Source organism: Mandrillus leucophaeus, unplaced genomic scaffold (genome assembly GCF_000951045.1).
Source record: "Mandrillus leucophaeus isolate KB7577 unplaced genomic scaffold, Mleu.le_1.0 Scaffold365, whole genome shotgun sequence".
NCBI classification, from domain to species: Eukaryota; Metazoa; Chordata; class Mammalia; order Primates; family Cercopithecidae; genus Mandrillus; species Mandrillus leucophaeus.
Window position 1 is genome coordinate 1,835,517 of NW_012103865.1, and position 11,168 is coordinate 1,846,684.

Sequence of the window (11,168 nt, forward strand, 5' to 3'; positions counted from 1 at the left end):
ATGATAGCAGTGACTATAAGCAGCGCCCTGCAATCTCAGGGTCACCCAGGGGGATGCTTCACTCACAGATCAAGAAAGCCTAATAGCAAACCTACAGGTAATAGCTGCTACTTTAAGTGTGGGAAGTCAGGACATTGGAGCAAGAACTACCCGAGTCAGGGCAGCCCACCCAACCCTGTTCTCATTGCAGGCAGAAGGGTCATTGGAAAAGGGATTGCCCTGAGCTGTGAAGGAAGAAGAGGAAACTTTGACCTTTATAACGGACCTTGAAAGCATCTTCCATCTCTTTCAATATCTTTATAAAGACATAAATATATGGAGGATTAAACAGCAATTAAACAGCACTTTATGCCATAATGGCCCTAACTGAGGGCTGGTGGAATAAGACTTTTCCACACTTGTCCCCTCTCAGAACCATCAATTTTAACAAGTATCCATGCACAAACATATTTTCACAGGAGCTAAAGAAACCAGGTGAGTGATTACAGCAACTGTGTGTAGCACAGAAGTAAGAAAATATGCATTGCAAAGAGTAGGTAGGGTAGTTTCACAATACCTGCATCAACCCTCCCCTACTCCAGGGAGAACAGTGCAGAGAGAGATACCCTCTGCATAGGGGAAGGGGAGGGGAGAAAATAACAGATTTTGCCTCAGACTCCAACACTGGGCCAGCCTAGACTCCAACAGTGGGTCCACACCAGGCAGGCATTCACAACCATAGTCTCTGAGCTGGTACCCACAGATTTGGCAGCCTACCTGCCACTGCCAAATAGGTCCCCACAGATTCAGGCTCCTGGCTGGCTCCATGGCTCCAGGATTCAGGCCTCACATGCAGACTCAGTCTCCAATCTCATTCCAGCACTAGGACAGCCCACCCCAATGCCAGGCTACCCCAGCTGCTTTGGCCTCCTGACCATCTACAGGACTGGTCTGGCCTCCACAGTCCCAGGTTTCAGTCCTGTCCCAAACTCTCTACTGGCCTAGAGTAAGGGTTCCCCTAATAACCCCAGGCTTCAGGCATGCCTCAGTGCCAGGCCAGGCCCTGAAGCCTCAGACTCCAGCAGACCCAGGGTTTAGGTCTACACCAGCTGACTCAGAGTCTAGGCCAGTTCCAGCAGACCCCAGCACCAAGCTAGCCTCTGTGGACCCAGGTTCCAGGCTAGACCCAGGTTCCAGGAACTGGGCCCAACCTCATAGAACCAGGTACCTGGCTGACTCACTTACTGACCTAGGCACTAGACCAGCCTGACCAAGGGCTTCAACAGGCCCACCTACGGACCATGCCAGATGGCCTGCCTAAAATGACTGGACAAGTTGACTTGGGAAGGGCTTATCTAGACAATTCTGGTTTGCAAAGACTGGAATAAGTCTGTGCTTCTTAAAGTTAGCAGATACCAATGTATGGCCATAAGGATCATGAATAATCATGAAACATGGCAACACTAAAGGAACAAATGAAGCACCAACAACTGACCTTACAAAAATGGAGATTTACAAACTGCCCGACAAAGAATTCAAAATAATCGTCTTAAAGAAGCTCAATGAGTTACAAGAGAATATAAATAAACAAATAGATAAAATTAGGAAAACAATACCTGAACAAAATTACAAATTCAATAAGAGAAGGAAACCATAAAAAGAACCAAAGAGAAATTCTGGCACTGAACAACACAATAACAGAAATGAACAACACCATATAAAGTTTCAGCAGCAGACTCAATCAAATGTGAAATACTTGGTGAACTCAAAAACAGGTCATTTCATATTAGTCAAAGGTGGGGGAAAGAATGAAAAAGAGTGAAGAAAGCCTGCAAAAGCTATAGGATACCATCAAGAACCAATTTAGGCATAATGAATGTCCCAGAGAGAGCAGAGAAATAGAAGGAAAAAAAAAGAAGCTATTAAAAATGATAGAAAACATCCCAAATATGGGAAAAGATATAAATATCCAGGTACAGAAAGCGCCAAGGTTTCCAGTCAGGTTTAATCTAAATGAGACTACACCAAGACATGCTATAATCAAACTGACAAAAATCAAAGACAAAGACATGATCCAGAAAGACAAAAGAAGCATATCACATACCAGGGAACACCAATATGGCTCTCAAAATATTTCTCAGCAGAAATCTTACAGGCTGAGAGAGTGGGTTGATTTACTTAAAGTGCCAAATAGGAAAACAAAGACTGCCAACCAAGAATACTTGAATGGCAAAGCTGTCCTTCAGAAATGAAGAAGAGATAAAGACTTTCCCAGACAAACAAAAGCTAAGGCAATTTGCCACCACTGCACCAGCCTTACAATAACAGCTGAAGGGAGTTCTTCAACCTAAAAGAAAAGGACCCTAATTGGCAACATGAATCACGAAAGGAGAAAACTTAAAGGTAAAAGAAGTACACAATCTAATTCAGAATACTCTAATACTATAATGGTGGTGTGTTAATTACTTATATGTTTAGTCTAACGGTTAAATTATAAACTATTAAAAATTACTACAGTAACTTTTAAGGGATATGTAACATAAAAAGATATAAACGGTGACATCAAATATTCAAAATGTGTGGTGGCAGAGAGTAGAATAAAAATGTAGTGCTTTCTCAGAAATCTGTAGAACAAAAAAATAAAAAATAAATAAATTTAAAATGTAGTGCTTTTCGTGGCCAAAGATACGTTATCAGCTTCGAATAAACTGTTATAACCACAAGAAACTTTTTGTGTTATCGTAACCACAAATCAAAAATCGTTAATAGATACTTTAAAAAAGTGAAAAACAAGGAATCAAAACATACTATTAGGAAAAATCACTTAACCACAAAGGAAGACAGTAAGAGAGGAATAGAGAAACAAAGTATAAATAAAACAACTAGAAAACAATTAACAAAATGGCAGAAGTAAGTCCTTACTTTATAAATAATCACCTTGAATGTAAACGAATTAAATTCTCCAATCAAAAGGCAGAGTGGCTGAATGGATCAAAAGCAAGGCCCAGCTTGATGCTGCCTACAAGAGAGTCACTTCACCTGTAAGGACACACATAGACTGAAAGTGAAGGTATCAGAAAAGATTTTCCATGAAAATGAAAACCAAAGGAGAGTAAGAGTAGCTATACTCATACCAGATAAAATAGACTTTAAGTCAAAAACTGTAGAAAGAAACGAAGAAAGTCATTACATAAATAATAAAGGGGTTAATTCAGCAAGCGGGTATAATAACACTCTGATGGAGCGTGCTGTTGAAGATCTCTACAGAGTTGCTCATTGTGGTTTTTGGTGTCAGAATTTCTCTTTATTTTTTATGGTTTCTTTCCTGTATATCTATATCTATATCTATATTTATATCTATCTATATATATATCTCAAACCCAGGATCACCTAAACATAGAAAGCAAATATTAATAGATCCAAGAAGAGAGAAGACTTCAATACAATAATAGTAGAGGACTTCAATACCCCACTTTTAGCAATGGACAGATTATCCAGGAAGAAAATGTTAAACTATACTCCAGACCAAATGGACCTAACAGACATATACAGACCATTCCATAAACAGCTGCAGAATACACATTCTTCTCAACTGCACAATGTCTAGAATAAATCATATATTAAGGCACAAAATAATTCATAATAAATTTAAGAAGTTGAAATATCAAGGAACTCTTCTGACCACGATGGTATCAAAATAGAAATTAATAACAGGAGGAACTTCAGAAAAATTACAAATACATGGAAATTAAATAATATGCTCCCTGACAACCAATGGGTCAATGAAGAAATTAAGAAAGATGTTTAAAATCTTTTTAGCCAAATGAAAATGGAAACACAGCATACCAAAACACATGGGATATAGAAAAAAATCATTCTAAGAGGGAAGTTTAAAGCAATAAATGCTTACATCAAAAAAGAATAAAGACTGCATACCAACAATCTCTGTTGTGCCTTAAGGAACTAGAAAAACAAGAATAAACTAAGCCCCAAATTAGTAGAATAAATAAAATAATAACGATCAGAGTAGAAATAAATGAAGTAAAGACTAAACAATAAAAATATCAAAAAAGTCTTCTTTTTGAAATGTTAAACAAAATCAACAAACTGTTAGCTAGTCTTAAAAAAGGAGAGAAGACTGAGATAAATAAAATCAGAATTGAAAAAGGAGACCTTACAATGATCTTAAGAAACAATTATAAACAATTATGCACCAACAAATTGGATAAGCTAGAAGAAATTGACAAATTTCTTGATACATTTTATTTACCAAGATTGAATTATGAAGAAATAAAAAATCTGAAAAGATCATGATCAGGTAAAGAGATTGATTCCACAATAAAAAGTCTCTCATCAAAGAATAGCCCAGGACTTGATAGCTTCACTGCTGAGTTTTACCAAATATTTAAAGAAGAACTAGTAAAAACTCTTCCAAAAAATTAAAAATGAGGAAATATTTCCAAACTCATTCTTTAAGGCCAGCATTACCCTGATACCAAAACTAGACAAGGATGTGGCAAGAAAAGAAAACTACAGGTTAATACACCTGATGAGCATAGATGTAAACATTCTGAACAAAATATTAGCAAACCAAATTTAACAACACATTAAAAGGATTTTTCACCATAATCAAGTGGGATTCAGTCCAGGAAAGCAAGGATGGTTCAACATATGCAAATCAAAAATGTGATACATCACATTAACAGAATGAAGGACAAAAACCGAATGATCATTTCAATACATGCAGAAAAAGCATTTGACAAAATTCAGTATCCATTCATAATTTTAAAAAGACCTCTCAACAAATTAGGAATAGAAGGAGTATATCTCAACCCAACAACGGCCACGTATGACAAACCCACAGATAACATTGTACTCAATGGAAAAAAATTGGAAGCTTTTCCTCTAAGATTTAGAACATGACAAGGATTCCTACGCTTTCCACTTCTAGTCAAAACAGTACTGAAAGTACTAGCCACATAAATTAGTCAATATAAAGAAATAAAAAACATTCAAGTTGAAAAGGAAGGAGTTAAACTGTCCCTGTTTGCAGATGGCATGATCTTTTATACACATAAAAATCCCTGAAGTTTCCACGAAACAACTGTTGGAACTAATAAATGAATTAGTAAATTTGTAAGGTACAAAATCAACATACAAAAATCAGTAGTATACCTATACACTAGCAGAAAACTATCTGAAAAAGAAATCAAGAAAATAATCCTATTAACAATAGCTTACAAAATAACATATTTAGAAAGAAATTCAGCAAAGATATGAGGTCTCATAATCCTTCTGGGAATTTACTTCTTAGCTAATTCTAAATAAAACCCTTGCTCCTTGAGGTTTAATTTAGAGCTTCATACTCTATTTTGATAGCATCATCAAGTGGAGTATATGCTGCTGAATCTGGGATTTGTTCCTCTGGAGTCAGCTAGAATTTCTTATAGCACATCACTCATCTATGTAGTGTTTATTCTAGTTCAAAGTTTACCCCTGAGGAATATCTAGTGCTTACACCTTCTTAGGCAGAAGAGATTTATTTGCACTGTGAGGTGGTTTTCAGTATAGCTAAAGTAGGACAGAGTGGCAGCAAAAATCCTCATGGCTATGCAGAGAGGAATGACACTCCTGGGTGGCATATCCTAAGTTCTTTTTAACTCAAAGTTTGTATACCAGGTAGATGAAATAGAAATATAGATGCACCCCACTCCCACCCAGCTCCAGGAGGTTCTGCCTGCTGTGCTATGGCCAGGAGCCTTCTGATTGCTTAGCAACTGTCTCACCATCACCTCCCAGTGTGGATGGATGGTGGTCATCTAAACTGGCCCAACTCTATTGATTGAGAAGGCAACTAAAAGTAAGAGAGGCTTCAAATGCAGGCAATGCCTCTGGACAGGGATATTTTGGATAAGCCAAAAGGAAAAAAGGATCTTAGATACTAGAGAGAGTGAGAGAGAGAGAGAAAGAGAGACAGAGAGAGAGACAGAGAGAGAGAATTAGATAGGCAGACAGAGATAGAGAATTATATATAGATAATATATATTTATTATATAGATTATATACATATGTAATCTAGCACAAATGAAGATATTCAGAGAAACTTCTGTTACTGGAGAACAAAATTCTGGTAGCAATTGCAGTTAATTCTTTCCCTTGCAGAAACAGTGTAAGAGGTAAGTTTGCAATATAATTGTTTCTTTTTGAAATTTTCTAAACCATTACTCTCAATGTCAAAAATTATTCAACTCAGAAATTACTGTGTGTGATATGGGATTCATCCTACCACAAAATAGAGCAGAATGAGTGCCAATTCTTCTGATCAGAGTTGAAGAAACAGGATAAAGCACCCTAGCTCAGTTACAGGACTGTCCAGGGGGAGTATTGTACATACTGACCCTGCATACTATTGTTTTCTGCATTTCTACTATTTTATTGGCTCTATTTGGAAGGAAAAAATTTATTTAGGTACCTTAACTTTTTCTCCTAGATTTCAGTGCTGTACCTTCTAAAAAGTTTTGTTCTTTCTTCACTATTATTTTCATGTTTATTTTTTAACAGTGAAATAAAAATGATGGCAATGGAGAGAAAGGATTTAATAATTCAGAGACAGAAATAATTAAACTAAAAAGTTAAGATGTTACTATATCATTTTTATATTACAGGAATTTTCTTTAGTTGTAGCAAAAATTCATGTTACGAACTTCATGCACATTTATATAAACCTCCCAAAATGTATTCATATTTATAGATCTAACACTGTCTCTCATTTGTGTTTGAGCCATTGCTGTTAAGATGCCACTGCCATAAAATGTAGGCCTCTCTTAGGCTGATGTTTTGCAAAAGTTCACAACATTGCCTTCAAGGTCTTCAAGGTCTCTTTTTACTTTATTTACTTTCTTATAAAATCATTTTCCAATAAAGCAATTATCCTGAACCTGTCTTCTTATATGCAACATTCAAAGCAGGTATAAGACATTAGCCTTTATGTATTGTCAGTTTTCTCTGCAGATATAATACATTTCATTTGTCTAAGCTTATTCAAGTATATCCTATAGAAATAATGTCTATCAAATTACGTGGATTATTCATCGCATTTTAATAAACCCATTTTCAAATGATTAACTTCTAAGTGTGAACGTTTCCTAGTAAAGTTAAAATCATGTCTTGGTAATTGATAGAAACTGACAAATAGAAGACACTAGTATATGTATTTTTCAACAAAATATAACAATCTGTTTAACATTTTCTATTTTCCTGTTTCATCTAATACTATTTTAGTTATTATCAGGGCCATAAAGATGTTTAACACTTATAACCCATCCATAAGACTTTTACAACTGGTTATAGAAGGCATATCAGCTCAAATGAATGACATTTGGTATCAAATCCCTCTTCCTTTTTAATTTTATCTTGAGCATGCAACATATCTTCAAAATAGGAATATAACTCATTTCACAGTTTTTACTGACAAACCTGTATACACGTAACAGGTGTCTGAAGAGCTTCCTTATAAGAATCTACTCTAATTCCCTAGAAGACTCTGTTTCTAGGCTGATTACCTAGACCTTCAATGAAATGTAAGGAAACAAGCTATCACCTTCCTTCCTATGGTAGCTGGTTGTAGACAAACAGAAGAATCCCCCAAGTTGAGAAGCCCTATGTCTCTGCTGCTCTCTGAGCCACTCCTGTGGATTACACAATGAGGTAGTTGATAAGCACAGTAACAACACTAGTATTTTTGAATAATCCAGATGCAGTTTCTAGCTTCAAATATGCCTGCCTCCTAATTTACATTTACCTATGCCTGGTATTCTCCAAAGTGATATACAATATTTTCCAAAAATATTTATATTGTTAAATCCATCCCACTTTCATGAACACAAAAAATAATGTCAATAATAAGCATGATCCATCCATCATTGTAAAAGAAATAACATCCATCATTGTAAAAGAAATAATTCATATTTATCTGGGCATATATTAGTTCTGCAGAAAATATACTTTGACTATGAGCAATCAAAATAACATCACAGTTATGCAATATTATGTATTTTAAAGCTATGGCATTGATTATATTAAAATGTTGTTTAAACTGTAATGACTGTATAGGTAAAGATATCTCTGTATAATGAATGATGTGGGTCTGAAAAATCAAGTCATTCCAGATGTCACTTATCTAGGAAACCAGAGCTCTTCTTAGGTCATGAACTGAAATTAAGAATAAAATAATAGATGCAAAATAAAAGACATATAATTTGCTCTTAATTATATAGGTAAAAGGATATCTAGGAAGGAAATCCTGAATAGTGGGTTTTGAGATAACGACTTTCACAGAAAACATCTAGATCCTGGGCAGTAAGAAATAGTAAAATGTCCCATAAAGCTGTAATCAGTGGATTTTACCCCAGGTTTGACCGAAGTATATTAAAACAGGACCAATGACCAATTAACCAATGACCAATTAACTTCTCAGAGTCAGCATGACAAAGCTGAAAAGCTAAACGTAGGACAACATCATAGGAAAGGTGAATGAGAGTATGATGCCCTGATTGCTAAGGCAGAGGCTTTTTACCATTAAGTAGTTTCTTCCAGGGTGATATATCTGATTTTTTGTTAGTTTGCTAGACAGTAGTGGTTATAACCCATTGAATTAAAAATTCCATGTGTCCACATTAATTGATTGACAGATAACTAGAAAGAAAGAAAAAGAATGAAAGAAAAAAAAGAAAAGAAAGAAAGAAAGAGAGAGAGAGAGAAAAGAAAGAGAGAGAGAGAAAGGGAAAGAAAGAGAAAAAAGGAAAGAGAGAAAAAGAAAGAAAGAAAGAAAGAAAGAGAAAGAAAGAAAGAAAGAGAAAGAAAGAAAGAAAGAAAAGAAAAGGAAAGAGAGAGAGAGAAAGGAAGGAAGGAAGAAAAAGAAAGAAAGAGAAAGAAAGAAGACAGGCAAATAGATAGATAGACAGATAGATCAAGCTCATTCTCACAGTAAAGCCAACTAATAAATATAAAAGGAATGAGGGAGTTAGAATGACACATTTTGCAACCATCATTACTTATAATGGACTCAGGTAAGATAATCAATAGATGCTTTAATGAGTGGCTGAGAATTTAATAAAAACAAGATATGTATACATTAGTTTTAATATATTTCCCAGAAATTATACTAGAAAAAAGGGTAATTTTATAATGGAGATAGACAGGACACATTACCTCAACCAAATGATCCACATTAGCATTTTGAATATTGAAGCAAATTAACATTATCTGCCTACTAATAGAAGATATTGAGATGGACACATAGATTCATCTCCTATTAAAAATTTAAAGTCTGGATAAAAATATGGAGGGTCAATAGAAAACCCATTCTGAGAACATTCTGTGAAACAACTTGTTTGTACTTTTCAAAACTTTTAATGTCTAGACAGAAAGAGAGTGTCTGGGTAGCTATCTCAGATCAGAATAGATTAACTGTACTATGGGATGTTGCATCACACCTTGGACAGGAAGGACAGAAGATGCTCTGTTTAGAAAACAATATTATGTCAAGATCACATTTCCTGATTTTGATAATGGTATTGTGGTTAGATAAGTGAATCCCTTTGTTCTTGGATAAAATAGAGAACTGAGGGATAAACTGGTATCATAGATACACACTAAAGTGTCCCAGAAAAAAATATATATATATTAATATAGACAAAAAGGGAACAAGTAAATATAAAAAATTATTAACAATTGTTGAATCTAGATGAAATGTGTATGAGAGAACTGTTTCTAATTTTTGATACTTATCTGAAGGTTTGAATTACTTTACAGTAAAAAGGTAAAAACAAAAACAGAAACACTGGGGGGGAAAGGTGAGTTAAGTAGGCACAAATATATATATGCTTCCTCTGAGCTCATTTTGAAATAAATAACTCATTCTCTTTGATTCTCCAACCCTGATCTTTCATCACACTCTGGTCCTTTACAAAGTGTCATTAAGGAATAGGGGACAACCAGTCATGGGTCACAGAATTCATCCTGGTTGGATTCCAGCTCAGTGTGGAGATGGAAGTACTCCTCTTCTGGATCTTCTCCCTGTTATATCTCTTCAGCCTGCTGGCAAATGGCATGATCTTGGGGCTCATCTGTGTGGATCCCAGACTACGCACCCCCATGTACTTCTTCCTCTCACACCTGGCCGTCATTGACATATCCTATGCTTCCAGCAATTTGCTCAACATGCTGAAAAACCTAGTGCAACACAACAAAAACTATCTCCTTCATCTCTTGCCATTAGGCAGATGGCTTTGTATTTGACTTTTGCTGCTGCAGAGTGCCTGATTTTGGTGGTGATGTCCTATGATAGGTTTGTGATGATCTGCCATTCCCTGCATTACACTGTCATGAACTGGAGAGTGTGCACAGTCCTGGCTGTTACTTCCTGGGCATGTGGATTTTCCCTGGCCCTCATAAATCTAATACTCCTTCTAAGGCTGCCCTTCTGTGGACCCCAGGAGGTGAACCACTTCTTCTGTGAAATTCTATCTGTCCTCAAACTGGCCTGTGCAGACACCTGGATTAATGAAATTTTTGTCTTTGCTGGTCGTGTGTTTGTCTTAGTCGGGCCCCTTTCCTTGACGCTGATCTCCTACATGCGCATCCTCTTGGCCATCCTGAAGATACAGTCAAAGGAGAGCCACAGAAAAGCCTTTTCCACCTGCTCCTCCCACCTCTGTGTGGTTGGGCTCTACTTTGGCATAGACATGGTGGTTTACCTGGTCCCAGATAACAGTCAACGACAGGAGCAGGAGAAAATCCTCACCTTGTTTTACAGCCTTTTCAACCCATTGCTGAACCCGCTCATCTACAGCCTGCAGAATGCTCAGGTGAAGGGTGCCTTATACAGAGCACTGCAGAAAAAGAGGACCATGTGAATGAGGAGAGAATTTTGGTTCAGTTGATCTACCTTTATGAGATGTGGTTTGCTTGCACAATACAACTCAGAAAAAGTCCACAAGAAGAGGCTTCATTTAAGAATGAAAATCACCTAAATTTTGGCCCTGAAAATGGGAACAAATTTCCTGGGTATACCCATCTTCCTATATTAAGTAGTCTTGTTCGGATACAGGATAGCTACATTAGAATATCTAATTTTTTGTTTAAAATAATGACATCTTTTAAAAAGTCAGAAATAGGATTACGTGGAG

The 11,168-nt window shown here is 36.2% G+C and overlaps 1 pseudogene; it reads left to right on the top strand.

Moving 5' to 3' along the window:
• On the top strand, positions 1-10,895 carry LOC105546689 (annotated as a pseudogene).
• The last annotated feature ends 273 nt before the right edge of the window (positions 10,896-11,168 follow it).